This window comes from Gorilla gorilla, chromosome X (genome assembly GCF_029281585.2).
Source record: "Gorilla gorilla gorilla isolate KB3781 chromosome X, NHGRI_mGorGor1-v2.1_pri, whole genome shotgun sequence".
Classification (NCBI taxonomy): domain Eukaryota; kingdom Metazoa; phylum Chordata; class Mammalia; order Primates; family Hominidae; genus Gorilla; species Gorilla gorilla.
In genome coordinates, this window is record NC_073247.2 from 122,863,944 (window position 1) to 122,880,925 (window position 16,982).

The 16,982-nt window shown below is 45.2% G+C and overlaps 1 protein-coding gene across 27 annotated transcripts in view; it reads left to right on the forward strand.

The window, feature by feature from the left end:
* PAK3 (p21 (RAC1) activated kinase 3) overlaps positions 1–16,982 on the forward strand; it is a 292,772-nt gene that overhangs the window by 150,495 nt on the left and 125,295 nt on the right. For 4 of the 27 annotated variants that reach the window (XM_055376985.2, XM_055376998.2, XM_063703096.1 and 1 more), the window contains one exon: positions 12,093–12,240. The exons of 5 other annotated variants lie outside the window; for them this stretch is intronic. The gene's annotated coding sequence lies outside the window, so the exon portion shown is untranslated. Of the gene's footprint in view, positions 1–5,055; positions 5,319–5,445; positions 5,641–6,293; positions 6,361–6,484; positions 6,595–12,089; positions 12,241–16,982 lie in introns of those variants that run through there. 18 more of the 27 variants (XM_055376986.2, XM_019019620.3, XM_019019617.4 and 15 more) reach the window with 13 other exon arrangements.

The window sequence follows — 16,982 nt, forward strand, 5'->3', positions numbered from 1 at the left end:
AAACCAAGTCAGAGGAGAGGAACTTTCTAATTCTCATATTAATTCACCCAGAGCCACCTGGATTTAATTGTCTTCTGCTTTTCCTTCACTAACTCCCTGGTGGAAGGGAACAGGGCAAAAGCTGGGGGCTTCAGAAAGCTCGTAGGTTCTACAGGGCAGGTCTCTAACGGGGGATAATTGTAGTGAAAGAAGGTCAGGAGAAATCCTTCATTCCCAAGCTGCCACCATTTAGGGAGCATATGTAAATGCGACTCATCAAGTCTATTAAGGAGATATATAGCTCAGAAATCTGTTAAATCTGCTTTTGTTCCATTAGCTGTTTGTATACATACAACAATCCAAGGAGAGAGGCAAGGCGAGTTCGACAAAGGAGAAAACTAGTGCCCAGCGAAATTTGAGTCTTGTTCAGGATTTCCTCTCCAGAGGCTGGAATAGAACCTGGGTTTCCTGATTTCCAGGAAAGAACTCGAAGACCCAAGAGAATGGTAACTTCCCAGCCATGGTCTTTCCTCTTTCCCTCACCTCTGATTTTTCAGAGACCTAGGACAAGACCTCTTGGCATCTCTGATGCTCCTTGCTCTTTGCCCAGCAGGTAACCCACAATGCTGCCTGCCACAGAAGAGCTTGAGACCCCTATGATGGGCATGGGGAGGCAGGAAGGAAGGGGCTCCATTGTACCAGACTGCAGTAATGGCAACAGATTGTAGTGAGCGGTCCTGAGTGAAGGAGGAGTAGGCGCTGTGCTCCTAGCCAATGCTGTGCACCAGCTGCCAAACCCCAGGTTCTTTTGTATTCAGACAAAGAGTGGGGACACTTTTTTTTTAGTGCAGCTGCTGTAGCAAAAGATGTGAAGACTGAGATCCACACAGACCCAGAGACCACTACTGGGAACAACTTCTGGCTGTGGGACTTGAGGCAGGGGTGGGAAGGGAGCAAGGAAATCTGGGTTGCTTTTGCCCAGTGGGTTATTCATTACTGCCTTGCATTCAGTGCCTGCCCAGGTATGGCTCAGCTCAGTCTGGCACACCATAGCCTTGATTGCTACACCTGAATCATTGACCTGGCATTCAGACCTCTTTCAGGATAGCAGGGGTAGTTTGCTTGCTTTTGTCTTAACCAAAATAAGACTGTATTTCCTATTTCCCCTTTTAATGATGTTTCTTTCAAGTAAAATATAGCATATGCTTACTGTAAAAACATACAAACAAGACAGAAGTATATAAAGAAAAGAGTTAATGTCCCCCATCATATACACATACCCACGTCTTTCCTACCCTCTTTTATTCCCAGAGTGTCCCCTTTAGCAGTTAGAACACACACATACACCCAATTTTTTAAACAAAAATAAAATCATAATACACGTGCTGTTCTGCATTTTTTCACTCAAGAATGGGTCAAGGAGTATTACTATTTCAGTACAGAGGGGTCTATATACTTGATTTTTAAAGCTGATGAATAATAGTCCAAAATATGTATCTACCATAATTTATTTAATGATTCACTTGGCAGGAGAAAACTTTGGGAGGTGATAGATATGTCCATGCCTTGGATGGTGGTGATAGTTTCACAGGTGTATACTTATTCCCAAACTCATAGAGTTGTATACATTAAATATGTACAACTTTTTACATGGCAATCATATTTGACAAAGTGGCTAAAAAAACAACAGTTCCCTTACTGAGGGACATTTAGGCTACCTTTCATGTAATATTTTTCATTCTTATATAATATTCAGCATAACATATTTCAACATTTCTTGACATGTTTTTATGAATATATTCATAATCAGATTCCTTGAGTTGGAATTGCTGGGTCAAGTGGCACATGCATTTTAACATTTCCTAAGTATTACCCACTTGTGCTCCCAAAAGGTTGTGCCGTTTACACTCCCGTCAATTGTATATGAGAGTGAGCAATGTTCCTCTTATCCAGGATTTGACTGAAACAGTTTGAAGATATTCATTTCAGTTTACTTCTGTTATTAAAAGCCCCATCCCAGCGCTTCTCACTTCTCATGTGAATCAAGGGGCTAGTTGGGTTGGTAAGACCCAGAGAAGATATACAACTCAAGTGGCCATATAGGGTGGCAGAACAAACATAGAACTGAGAATTGGAGACCTGGTTTCCAGGACCATCTCTGTGAAGCATTGGACAGGTAACTTCAAACCCCTGAGTCTCCATTCTCTCATCTATGAAATGCAGATCATAATAATTGCCATAGTAAACTGTTGTGGTTGTTGTGAGGATCAGATGGGGAGATACAAAAGTGGTTTGTAACCTGAGAAGTAGGATACACATGCCGAGTGGTTTTGATGGTAGTGTTGTAATACCCTTAAATCAAAGAGCTCCCAAGCAAGAGAACAGTGAGTTGGGTGGTTAAAATGGTGAGTTGAGGGGAAAAATTACATAGATGAAATCTTTAAGATATTTCAGATTGGAATCCCTTCCTGAGATCTCCCATGCAGTTGCCCTATATTCCTGGAGAACAAACCATGTTGACAGTAAAGACTGCTTTCTCGTATCAAGAATAACATAGGTTATCAGCCTTTCATAGGAAGACCCTAGGCTTGGGTCTTAAGTCCAGTCCTCTTTCTATGACATCACTATGCTTTAATTTGTCAGTCACCTAATAGGATTTTGTCCACATGCTACTTTCTACAATCACTAGGGAGAAAAGAAATACACCCATGAAATGTTTAAATAATCATGTGTGGTGACTGCATAAATAGCTCTGAGTTATAGCTGAGGTATATGGGAGGATTAGAGTGAAATCAAATATCTTCTAATTACAATTTAAATCAATAGCCTAGAAGACCCAAGTTAAATCATTAGCCAGGAAAATCCAGTTATATTTTTCTATTTCTTAAAAAAGGTTCTTGTTTAACCCAAATAAATGCATTTTACAAATCAGAGATGTTAACATTGAATAAATTACATTCATTTTGATTTGTGATTTTTTTAGATTATTTTTACCATGGTGTAGAAAAAAATCAGTGGGATGTGGTTGCTTATTTTTTTTAACTCCAAAGTTAATTAAAAAGATATCTGTAAAATCACTGGAGTCAGAACCATCCTGATTCCAACTTATTAATGAAGGATTTGAGAAAGAGTGTTGGATATTTTTGCATTAAAGACAACCACGACACCAAAAAAGCTACTTTTAAAAAATGCCAATCTTATATAGTCTGTTTCTTTTAAAGCAAGTATGTATTTTAACAAAACCAGTAATACCACATTTAATTCTTAGCAGTAGTAAACTGTATCATATTAGAAAAAACATGGACTTTGGACTCATTTAGATACAAATCCCAGCTCTACCACTTTCTACAATGTTAATGTAATACTCATATATGCATTAATATATATATTTTGAATTTAGGAAAATAAAATGCAAGCTGACCCTTAAAAATAGTCTGGATTACATCGTTTACTTAGTCTTTGCCTCCCTCTTTCTTGTTTTGGCATAGAGTGGATCATTGTTGTTGTTTTTCTCAATTCCCTGTATCATCACAATTTAAAATGAATCAGTCCAAAAGAGGCATCCCATTCTTCAACTGCCTGAGATGTTTTGTCTGGCGAATCTGTAGCTCTTTTTTTTTTTTTTTTTGGAGACGGAGTTTCGCTCTTGTTGCCCAGACTGGAGTGCAGTGGCGCAATCTCGGCTCACTGCAACCTCCACCTCCTGGGTTCAAGTGATTCTCCTGTCTCAGCCTCCCAAGTAGCTGGGATTACAGGCGCATGCCACCATGCCCAGTTAATTTTTGTATTTTTAGTAGAGACGGGGTTTCATCATATTGGTCAGACTGGTCTTGAACTTCTGACCTCAGGTGATCCGCCCGCCTGGGCTTCCCAAAGTGCTGGGATTACAGGTGTGAGCCACCGCGTCTGGTCATCTGTAGCTCTTTTGTACGACTTTTACTAAAAGGACCTGGGCAGATATATTAGTTCACTCTTGTTCTTGAAACCTATTTTGTTGGCATTATGGAGAAATTATTGCTGGATGTTACACAGTGTGGAGAAAATTGAATAAAAGTTCACTGGGAAGGGTCATGATCTATTTTGGCCATTTAAGTATGTGAGGATATATTTATCTTTATAAAAATAAATTTGAAAGTAGAAAGAAAAAGTTACTCATAATACTACTAGTTTAACCCAACGGTTACAATTTTATGTCCTCTTCTGATCGTTTTCTGTAGGCATATTTTACATCATCATAATTTGAATGTCCTTATTGTTTTGTATTATTTGACTTTTTATGGCAGCTTACTGTCGCCTTGCTGGGATTCACCATAATTTACATAATCTAGCCAAATCATGGGGAGTATGGATTTTGGAGTAGCAAGAGATTATTTTTGGAGTTAGATTTTATAAAGCTTTGGACATCTGCAAAAATTTGAACCGTATCCTAAAGACAAGAGAAAGCTTTGAAGGTTTAAGGGAAAGGATGGACAGAGATAATCGCATTTAAACTCCATTTGAAGTAGAGTTATTTTTATTTTTTGTATAATTCCTTGCTTTTTGGAATGTGTGTGCTTCATATGCAAAAAAGTAGTTTCCCGATCTAGACTGCCATCTCTTTGAATTCCACTGCCACATCTGTCTCTCTTAGTTTTCTGTGTATTTTAGAGATTCCGTCAGTTTAACCTGCCTGGATGACAGGTGGTGTCCCAAATCGAAACCGTTTTTTCCCCCGAATAAAGCGTGCCCGTGTAGCTGTACAGATTTCGTCCCCTGAAAATTCATCTGAAATCTCAATTCTCCTGAGGGGAGCAATTAAGGAAGATACATGAACTCTCCCCTCCTCTCCATCCTGTCAGGTGCCCCTCTTTTTTGATGGCCCCACCTCTGTCTAGACTACCCTGACAGTGTAGAAGTTTCCATCTCCTTTCCCTTTCCCTCTCCATGTTCCCTCCCCTTCAGTTTTTTCCCCCTCCCAGGCCCTTCCTGCCTGGAAACAAAAGATTGGTCCCCAGTAGCCCACTCAGGGCGATTTTAGTTTTATGCTCACCATCTGATTGGCCTAGGTAAGGTGCAGAGCTCGGGTGACGTAATAGCAGAGAAGGGCTAGGGAGCGGTTGCCGAACAGGGGCTCTACCGCGGGCGGGCAGCTGTGCCAGCTAACCGTCTGGGATCTCGCACTGGGGGCTGCAGCTTTTCCCCGCCTCGAGCCAGTGTGCGGGGGCGGGAGAAGAGCCAGGGGGAGCGAGCTGGGCCCGGGGCTGCGGCTGCGGCCGCGGGGCTGCGGCTCCCCAGCCCCGCCAGCTGGAGCGCTCGGAGGTAGAGGAAAGGTCTTGACGGGGTGGCTGGATCCGTGGCAGGTAAATCCCGCGACTAACTGCACCCGGGCTACCGCGGGGGAGGGGGTGGCTGTTGGATGATGCTTTAAGGCTGCTGGGCAGATGTTCTGCCTTTCCGGACCCCCATCCTGTCTTGTTTGTGCCCCAGCCTCGAGTCTCCTACGTGGCTCCCCGGAGCCCTGAGACCAAGCGAGCAGTTTGCATGATCCCAGTTCGCGGACAAGTGGGTGTGTCAGGGCCGTTCCCAGAGGGCCGGGGCTCCTTCGCTTGGTCAAACCCTAGACTCGTTTACTGGGGCCTGGGCCGCTTGAGGCAAAACCCGCCTTGAAAGCTACGTCAGCCTGTAAGTCTTCCCTTTCGCCCCCCCGCCCGCCCCCCTACCCAGCCCCAGTAGCTGTGACTGCAGTTCCCTAGAGAAGGGGAGGGGGTGTGGCCACGGTCTGGCCAAGTCCGGGGTAGAACCCCCCCGCCCCTTACACACACACACACACACACACACACACACACACACACACACACACGAGGAAAGAGAAAAAGTGACGATTTTCTTAAACGGGCGCCTTCCCCTCTTTCTTTTATTTTTCTTTATCCCCCTCCCCTTTTTTGGTGGGGGGATGGTAATAACAGGGGGACCCTTTTCTTCTCCTGTGGGGATTGGAATGATGCAATAACGTCCCCAGAAAGCTCGGGGTCCCTGGATTGGCCCTCTCTTTGTCTGGGGAGCAGTGTCATTGGGTCCACTGCCTCTCCTTCTCTCCTGTTCCCCTTAGCTCGCTGGGGGACATTGCCCTCAGTTTGTGAACTGGCTCTGGCAAGATTACTGCCGCACTTTTGGGTGAACTGAACATTTTAGATTCTTACTCTGGCAAGTTTTCCTTCCCTAGGTGGTGGTTAAGGGGTGGGGTGGGGTGGGGGATGGTGGGAAAAGGGGGATTCAGGCAAGGAGAGAGATAGAGGCCCCACTTGTTTTTTTTTTTTTTTGGTCCCACCTTTCAGAATCCAGTTCCAGATTCTAGACTTGAGGGTTCTGGGCTGTTGGTCTGTAGAAGCGAAGGAGAGAAGGGTGAGTGGCTTGGCTTTGGGAAGCATGATGGGGGCGGTTGCAGTGCTATTTTTAAAAAACGGCTTTAAAATAAAGCAGGGAAGCCTTTAGCCATGTTAGTCTTGCTCCCCCCATGGTTTTGCAGACTCAAATCCACGCCAAGTGTATGGCTGTCTGAGGTATTGGAACAGAAGGAGGTCCATTCCTGTTGGTGACAACACCGTGGCCCTGTTCTGGGATGAGCAAGGTGTAAAGGTCAGTGCGGTTTTCACTGGGCCATTTGCAAAATTATAATGGGGCAAGATCTGTGATTTGGTACTCGAGGCCTCCAATCAGGGGCAACTTGGGCAAAGAGACTTGATATGGTAATGAATGACTAACAGGCGGAGGCTTGGAGAGAGAGCCATTTGTAAGCCTCTGTTTCTGGATACAAGTGTCATATCCCCCAGCCCATGCAAGAAGCAAAATGGGAAGAGACCAGGAGGTAGCCTGGGCAAGAGCTGACAGCTGAGAATCCTGAGGTCAGAGAGACCTTAGGATGTCAAGGAGCTGACCCTGCAAGCCTCCGGACAGGCAGCTGGGCCTTGTAGGAGAGACCTGACAGGAAAAGGAGGTTCACATGCAATAGGGTTATAAGCTAGGGGACACAGGACCCTAGGGACATTCTGACCAGCTAACCATCCCCACAGGTTGCAGATTTTCCTGGTCAGAGGTGGAAATGGTATATAGGGCGAACAAGTTTGCTGAGGTCTTGGGAGAGGGTGAGTGGTGGACATACCAGGTGAGGGAAACGAGAAATAAAAAGAACTGCAGGGATGGGAAGGTGCTGACATCCGAGACTTTGCTATTATGTGTTCAGAGACTAAGCTACTAAATTAAGGTTAAAGAAGGTGGCCAAGGCAAAAAAAAAAAAAAAAAAAAATCAGGTGTACAGATCAGATGTAGTAGGCAGGAAGGCAGGAACAAACTAGAGAGAGAGAGAAGAAAAGTCATGACCTTACCAACAACCCAAAAGCCCTGAATTCTCTGGTGAGATAGGCAACTCTGGTGGTTGAGGCAGCTGTAGCTCAGCCAAGAATTAGAAGGATGATTCTAGATATTTAAAATCAACAGCATCCCCACCCACGTAACCCACCTTCAGGAACCAGTAGCTTTAACCAAGAGAACAAGAAACTCAATGAGCAGCAGCCTCAACAACTGGCTCTTTCCTCCTGGGTAAGGAGAGGGCAGTGGGGAAGGACGGTGCCTCAAAGGGAAGTGGAGGAGCTATCAATCTGGCCTAGACAGGTAGGTTGACTGCTTTTACATGGGTGGGCTGGGGCCTGGTCTGGGACCCCTGCTCAAAAAAAAAAGAAAAAAAGGCCTCCTTCTCAGGATCCCTGGGGACTCTGTGTGCGCAGGGAACTGTGTAAAACCTTTACTTCGGAAGGTAAGTGCAGCGGTCTAGGCATCTGGGGCATACTTAAGCCTCCGCTACGCGTCCCCCACCCCCACCCCCACCCCCACCTGCCGGGGGCTAGGCGTTTCCCTCTGCAGGGCCTGGAATGGACTCGTCTGCCAAGTCGGCACTACACAGCTTCTCCAGCAGGGGGCGGAAAAGGGCCTGCAGCGACGCGCAGGACCCGAGTCCTCCATTTCAGGTGTGATGCTTCAGCCTCGGATCAACTAACAGCCACACATTTAAAATCTCATTTAGGGTTACCGGAGAACCAAATGAACCTCCGGGTCTGGCAGTCTATTTCCATTTCCTCCCAGATATGCGTCGCTTCCTACCGCGCTCTGTGGCTTTGGAAGGCATTTGCATTTACCTACGCGGTGATTATTTGAGTCACTAATACACACAGCCTAACCGGGGGTTTAATTGGAAATGTTAATCAGTGCAATAGATCTGTGTCTGATTTCCACGTTTGGTCAGTTATCTGCAGGTTGGAGCAATCTGTGCTAAACCCAGGGGATGCAATGAGGAGCAAAACGGTGCAGCTACAGCTGGGTCTGAGTCTGGGAAACATAATGGGGAGATGGACCTTGAAAACTGGAAAGAGAGTAACAATTTACTGGTGGGAAGAGGAAATCATTAGAAAGGTGTGGTCACAGAATGGCCTGATTGCTGAGATGGAGTAGGATGGCCTTGGAACCCACATGTTGGAGAGGGAGGCCAGAGTTTTTCTTTGAGGTTGGAGGGGGCTGAATTTGGAAAGTGAAGTTTTTTAGGGGCCAAAGGACCAGGAACTGGGATGGAATGAACCCTGGGAGTCAGAAGTCAAGTGTTATGGAGGGCTAGGGCCTGGTCTGGGACCCCCAAACACACTGTCCCAGACAGTGACAGTCTGGGACCCCTGTTGTGTTTGGGGGTCCCAGCCAGTGTGTTTGCCCCTCTCTAGGCCTCAGTTTCCTTGTCTTTCAAACGATGAACTTGGCACTAGTTGTTCTATAAGGTGGTCCATTTATTCTTGGTAATGAAGACAGGTCCACTAAAGTATAGCCCTCTTCTTCCCCTGTCAGAAAAATTACCCCTTCTTTTTTTGTATGCCCTCCGGTTTTAGAGAAAACAATACAAAACAACCCCACAACCACATATATTTCATCTCTTTCAACAGTGTGGCTTTACTTTTACTTCATGTGAATGGGGAACAGGAGGGAAAAGAGAAGTCCAAGTTAACAATCTGCTAGGGACCCTATAACCAAGCCCCTGAAAGGTTGTGTGTGGCTGGGTCTCACAGACCTGAGGGGATGGGTGGGTGGCGTATATTCACTAGTGGCCCTTACTCCCTAACTCAATCTCAAAACAGAAAGTCTTGGGATGAAGGTGAAAGAAGGACCTGTCTTAGGGCGTATATCCTTCTCCTTCGTGCCCTCCTCCCATATCTCACTGTGAGCCCCAGGCACTTTTTGGAATTCAGCACCCTAAAAGAAACACTATCTTTAACAATCAGCACAACAGTGCCCTCTAGTGACCTTAATGGGGACAATTTTAAGAGCTCCCCATGCATCCCCGGTCCCAGCCTGGTCGCCAGTGCCCTTGTGCAGCGGTTACTCCTTGTGGAGAAGGCTCGCAGTCCTTCCAACCAGCCTGACAGAGAAACTCAGCCAGCCACCGTTTCCTGCAAGTCCTTCTCCTTGCATATATGGATGGGGCTGGGGGTTCACAGAGGGAGTCAGCTCCCCACAACTTCCTCTCCAGCGCTGTTTCCTTTGGGCCTGAAAAAGGCTCCAAACCTCCTTTCCTAGACATCTTCGGTGCTGAGCAAGATACTTGGCATGGGAAGGCTCTGTGGTAGACAGAGTAGTTGTCCATAGCTTCCACCTACCCCCACCGCCAAGGTGGCAGCCCTAGTCCCCAGACAGGGATTCTGGCAGGAAGTTGGAATGCAGCAAGGTGGCTGGGGGTGGAGTTGGGTTGGTGATGGGTATTGGGTATGTACAAGATGTGTGCACTGATTTCTACCTCAGTCTCCAACAGGAGGCTGAGCCATAGGTGTACAACAAGGCGGTATAGGCATACAACATGATGTAGGCACACAATGCCCACAGCACTATACAGACACACAACATGGCATAAAGATATGACACAATACGAATTAGACACATTGCACATACACAAAGGATGGAAGAGATGCAATTCACATGCAACACAGTACAGACACATAGCACTCACACAGTAGCTTATTGACATGATCACGTATACAACATGATATTAACAGGACACTGTACGCACACACGATATGATGCAGACTCAATACATGCATGTCATGGTAGATATGACACAGCACACATACACAGACATACAACATGGCACAGGGAACTGTGCAGATATACATGACCCAGTATGCACATGTGCTCATACACAGGATATCTCCCCTTGCCCTACTCTCAACACAACACACCCCCAGGCAGGTGAGAGGAGTGTGGCTACCAGGTGGAATACTGTGTCCTGTCAGTTGATTCTGCACTGACTCAAGCAAGTGGTGAAATAAACGCAGGCCGCCATGGAGTTAAAAAGTGGTGCTACAATTGAGGCTGGGGGGAGGGGGAGGTAAGCTTCAGGAAAGCTCTTGATCTTGCTAAAAAACATGGAGGTTCTTGGTAGTACAGGTTGGGGTTGTGTTCTCCTTCTCTTACATCCTCTAGTATTGTTTCCCACCCCAGTGGGTGGATGCTGCCTCTGCTGTCTGCCCTCATCCCCAGAGATGGGCAGGGGGCTTCTTGAGGCCATTCTTCCTGTGTCCTCCTTGAGCCCCACCCCTCTCTGGAGCTTTGGCAGCTCACACTCCTCTCCCCCTCACCCCACCCTCTTGCAGGGTGAGATCTTGCAGGGTGAGCTCACGTACGGAGGGAGGGGGCGAGTACACCATTCAATGGTGCAGTGGGTGGGATTTGGAAAGGCTGCCTGGAGTGTGCATGTGGGAAGCACACATGGAATGCCAGGGATGCTGGGGGACAGACATGCTCTGGAGTCTTGCCCAAGAGAAAGAGGCAGACCCAGAGTATGGCTTGGACTTTTAATTCCAGAAGGGGGAATTGGAGATCATGGGGCTTTTCTTGGCTCCCTAAGGCTTCAATTTTGCAATCTCCGTGTTTAGATATCCATCTAGCCATCTCTTTGGATTAGGACCCTGTTCATTCTGGTCTGTAATAAATAGGTGCTAGCCTGAATCATGCCTCCTTGAGAATTAGCATGTAGTTTCTGCTTTTCTTTGAGGACAAACACCACTGTGGGAAGGGGAAAGGAAAGCAGAGTAGAAAGGATTGCAGAGCTTGGGGTTCTACAAAGAGAAGATCAGCCTCTCCCTTGAGAGGCTCAAATGATTGTGGGAAAATGCAGAAAGGGAGGGGTCAAAGAGACTCAGTCTCCTTCATGGTTAGACATGGAAACCTCTGTGGGAAAAATAGGGTAAATTATCACCAAACAACAACAGTAAACAGTATGTATTCATCCTAAGAAACCTGGGGAGGACTGTGGAAGACTTACCTGGTGGAGACAGGAGAAGGTAGAGGGAAGCTCCAATTAGGGTCAGAGGCTGGGGCCTTCAGCACCTGTGAGATGGTAGCAAATTAGGAGACCTCAGAATGCTGTTGCCTGGCAGACAGACTTTTTTCCCACTTCTCCAGTGAAAGAGGTTAGTGAAAAGGGGAATGGAAATGGAGGTGGAGACTTAGAGTTGAGGGATGAACTGAACTGAACTGAATGCAGTGCCACAACATCAGGAAGCTCACATATTCACAGAGCCAACCTGCATTTGCCATTGTCTCTCAGTTTCCTTTTGTCCACTGGACTCTACCACCTCCTGTGATTATACACATTGCTCCATAATTATGCAAACTATGTAAATATTTCACATCTGTCCTATTTGATTTAGTTCTTCCAACACTTATCCAAGGCAACTAAGGCAGGCCTTTTCACTTGATACTAAGCAGGCCCAGAATCATGAGGTGACTAACAGCAATTCTCAGCTTGTAACTCCCAACTCCTGACTCCCACTTCCGTGCCCTTTCTGGAATCCTATGTAACAATGCCTTTTTACACTTCTTAGCTCTCTGATTTTCTAGCTTTCTTAAGAGATATTCTGAAATTCACCAGAGAGATTGAGAAAGAGAGAGAGAGAGAGAGAGAGTGTGTGTGTGTGAGAGAGAGAGAGTATGTGTGTGTGTGTGTGTGAGAGAGAGAGAGAGAGATGTTTGGTGGGAGTTGGATGAGGGAGCAGTAGCAGGTGGGGAAAGAGGTTCCCTCTCCCCTACAATGCTTCTCTCAGCAGGTTTCCCCCAAGAAAGAGCAGCTGAGTCCTTGCATCTTGTGGCAGCTGGTGTGCCCAGCACTGAGTCTGTAGGAGCTGAAGCCAGCCCGGACCCTTCTCATGGGCAGTGCCCACCTGTGCTGAAGTCCTGCTGCGGTGGCGGTGTGAGGTGAGTAATGGAGTCCAGGGCAGGGAGTTAGGGATCTCCAAATCCAGGCAAATGCTGCTTTTCCACCAGATCTCCCAATATCAAAGACTCTGCCTAGACCTCGTGAGCTAGGCCTCAGGGCATGACCCCTATGTTCTGGGGAATTTTGCCCAGTACAGCTGCCTTTAGTCTCTTTCCTCCCTCCCATCTCTAATATGGGAATGACAGCCTTGACCTACATTTTGGGGTGAGGAGGAGAAACAACATAACACTCGTTGCCAAGTCCGTTGCAGATGTCAAGCACCATCTAAGAGCTTCAGTATAACACAGACATGCTTCCCATCAAGCTGTCATTTTTCTTTTCTCCTCCTTTCCTGGTGCCTGGGTGGCTTTTCAGCCACATGCTGCAAATTTGCCATTCAGTTCCTATGATTTCTACTGCCCCATAACCTTAATTTTACCTTCCTGTTTGAAGTGTACCCCCACCCCTTCCATCCCTGCTTCTGGGCCTGTCAGACTTAGCTTAAACCTTCCCGAACCTTCCCTCTGCTTTCCCACCCAACCAAGATGCACTTCCTCCACCAGGTCTCCAACAGCGCTTGAGTCTGTAGCGTGCAGGGTAGCACTTGCTGCCCTACTGCCTTAAATAAGTCTTGCATGGTTTCTGGAGTATTCATCTTACCAGGAAAACTAGATTGTAAGCTCTTCAAGGGCAGGGACTAGATCTTACAGATCTCTAGTCTCCCTTAAAAGGGCTCAAAAGTTCCCCAGCAGCTTTGCAAGTTGGGCCTCTCTCTCTTCCTCTGCATTTCTTTCAGGTTTCATGGCCTGTCTCTCCGATCATCTATTTGTTTCTTTGTCTGCCTTTCAGGCAGGCATTATAACTTCTTCTGTCAGCTTCTCCATCTGGCCTCTGTTGCTATTCCCTGCAGTCCAGCTACCTGCTTGTAGCTTGCTGTCCCTCCTTCTGGTCTTCTGTCTGTCTATCAGTTGCTTAGGCATCTCTCCTACTACCCAAATCAAAAAACAACCAACCAAATTAAAAAAAAAAACAGAAAAACAAACTAAACAAAAAACAAGCAAGGAATAAGCAATGTAGTTCCCTTTCACACTGAGCATACAATGCTCCTACAGACAAGGTAAAACTGCAGCTCAGCAGCAGGTGTTTCTGTGATGCCTTCTTATGAAAGGGAAGCTCCAGAGTTTCAGCCATGGAATTGAAGGTATGAAATTACAGCCTTGTTGATACTGATGCATTCAACTTTCTAGCAATGTTCTGGTAGGGGATCCTCTTTAGGCCTTGACGGGCAGAAGGTAACTAGGACTGACTAAAATGAGAAGCCCCTGAATCGCTCTTTGGTGTTCTGTGACAGATGCAATAATAACTTGTATTTATTGTCTACTGTTGCCAGCTCTGTGCTAGGCTCTTTACTGGCATAATACCATTTTCTCCTATGATAATCTTGCAAGGTAGGTATTTTTTTTTCTAATAGTTATTGCTGTTTCTGATTATACAAGTGATACTAGCTGAAGTTAGGTATTATCATCATTACTGTTTTACCAAGGAGGAGATAGAGGCTGAGAGAAGCTAAGTAACTTGCCCGTAACAGAAGACATGCTGTGGCTTTGGGAAGAAAGAGACTTCCTGGAGAGAGTTTCCCAGCATCCAAAGTTATTTTGGTATCTTTAGTTCATGCACATACACATACATACTCTCACAAGCACATTCTTGTACTCTTGTACATTCACACAGTCACATCATCCCCTGGGCTCACTCACTTTTCACACTGGAGTCATTCAAAATGATGATCACTCTTACCCCCTCACCCTCACACACAATCATATTTACATACATGCTACATTTAGGTACATTCACACTGCCACAAAATCACATTCACGTATTCACATTTTCATATTGATGCACACAACACACTTACCATACACCCCACCCTCATGTTCACAGACACTCACACCTTTATGCTATTAATATCATATTCTCACACACACACACAATCATACACTTTCACACTTACATTCACACAGAGGATACAATCACCTTTGCCTGCCCAAATTCCTATATAGTCATACATACTCTATACACAAATAATACTTGACTTTCCCCCTGCACACACTCCAACTGTTTCTTATACTCACAGCCATTCATACACTCAATTTCATACACTCCAGTGTACTTGCATTGATGTCATCACTGTTTCTTCCTCACAGTCACAAACTTATCACAGGGACACAAACGTGCATACATGCTCATATATCCACGTTTATATTTTCTCACATCATAAGCACCATCTCACCCACTTGCACTTTTACACTTAGAATTACACACTTTTGCATTCATATACACAGAGCTAAAACAACCTCCCTACTCCTGACACATTCACACATAATCACATTCATACATAGAAACACACATTTTTGCCACACATTTACACTCACACACTCACTTTCTTCACACTGAGACATCATCACACTCTATACAAAACTTGCAGGCACATACACTGAAATACAACCATACACACATATTTTTATAAACTCAGCCATTTTCACTGAAAACCATCACTCTACCCTCTCAAACTCAAGCACAATCACTTACACACACAGGTATATTCACATTGACTGACACATATATAGGCTTATTCACATTCAGTACTCATACAAATTCACATAAACATACATACTGCACATGTACCTAACACTCACATATTCACTCACTTTCACATTCACGACTGTACACTCAAAATTATACACGCCCTTATTCCCACAGACAAGCACTCCTCCACATTCGTGTACATGCACATGTGCACCCCCTCACACACCATCCCCCACTCGTACATCACACATTTTCACACTGGCCCAATCACACTTACCACACACTCACATTCTTATACATTCCCACTCTTCTACTTTCATACTGACACACCCTCACTCACTTCACTACACACGTTTGCACCAGTGCACATATAATGACATGCACAGTCACTGACTTGCATTCATGCTAGCACATACCACACTGACATACACAATTCACATTGCAGTAGTTGACTGTGCTTTACACAGGCAATTACTGATACCACATATGACAACATAGACTCACACTCACACTCGCCATGCCACATTCTCACTTACATTGATACACTTACACTGACACACCTGTTCAGGAAGTCATACACTCTCCCGTAATCCACCATGTACTCTTACTCAGACTCTCACATGAACACGTTGACACTTAACTACCACTGAGATAATCACATTGACCCACATCTATTCACGTTGATTCACACATACTGCTAGTGACCCACACTCTCACTCATACATACTTTCCCAAACTCTTACACGTCCCCCTCCCATACCAATAGCCCTGCATTTATATACTTTCTCACTGACACACACACACGGATACATCTAATTGCAAGAAATAGTTTATATTCACAGTTGTCTCTTTTTTCTTTGTTTGCAACTAGTGCTCTCCTCACCCCTGCTGAAAGGTTATATTGGCAACCAATTGCCAGAGGAAAAATGTTGGTCTCATCCAGGAGGTCAATGAGAAATAGATCCTTTCAGAGCAGAAAGGAGTAGAATTTATGTCTAGGATTAAAAAAGAAAAGGCTCAAACCCACAGATCAAGTTTTCCTTATCCTTTCCACATACTTTTTCTTTTTTCAGAAATCATCTGTAATTCAGCCTTAGCCAGTCCTGTCCAACACAGGTTGGAGTTTAGATGGTGTGTTTATTTTCTGGAAGTTTATGGCTTAACTTGCTACCTCATTTCTTTCCTATGGTGAAAGGAAGATGAAGGATGTGTTTCTTTATGTGCTGTTAATGGTTTCTTATGCAAAAGTGCATGTCTCTGGTTTTATATTTATGATCTGGAATTGCCTGCTGATTACACACATGGAAAGGGCAGGCCTGCTTCCACCAGGCACCTCTAATCTAGCCAGGTATACTTAATACCCTGTTAACCCTGGAACATGGCACTCAAGGAAAGGAAAGAGAAGGTTAATGAACTAGCTGGATGATAAGGTAAATTTGTACTGTAAGTGTTCGTGTGCGATAGTAGACCCCACTGAAATTTCAACAGCTGTTACTAACAAGTTACAAGAGGAGATTTTTCAGTAGGCGTGGATAAAGACAAGCTGAAGGAAGTTTCTTGCACTTCAGAAAGACTGTAGATTTCCCTGCAAGTGGATAAAAAGAAGCACAAACCCAGGAGTGAACTAATGGATCAGGAGCCTGGTGCAAGAGTCATGTGCCAACAGAGATTTGAAAACACAAGAGCATCTTGCAAGGGTGTCTCTAGTACATGGCTTCTCCTGCTGGAGTCACCCTGGAGCAAAAAATGAGTTCAGAATATACCCAAGCTGCCATTTGGTATGGGTTCTAGCATGCCTTAGGGAAGAGCTTATTCTCTGGAATATAACCCAACTCCCTGCCATTAGATTGAGAACTTCTTTGATAGCAAGAACTATATTATCTTACTCATTTTGGTTTCTTGATGCCTAGTGCAATGCTAGGTCCAGAAAAGCTACTTGTGAGACTCAGTTAAGAAACTAAAGGGGATACCTGAGCAGGAACATCTTATCAATACAGACCCAGTGTCTCTCTTCTTCTCTTCCTCAATCCCAGATTTGCAGTGGCATTACCAGCTCAGATTGAGGATTGTCTGTAGGCCCCACATAGAGCTAGGCCCAGAGATTCAAATGGGTGAAAGACACACCTATTGAACTCTAAGGTACTTTCATTTGTGT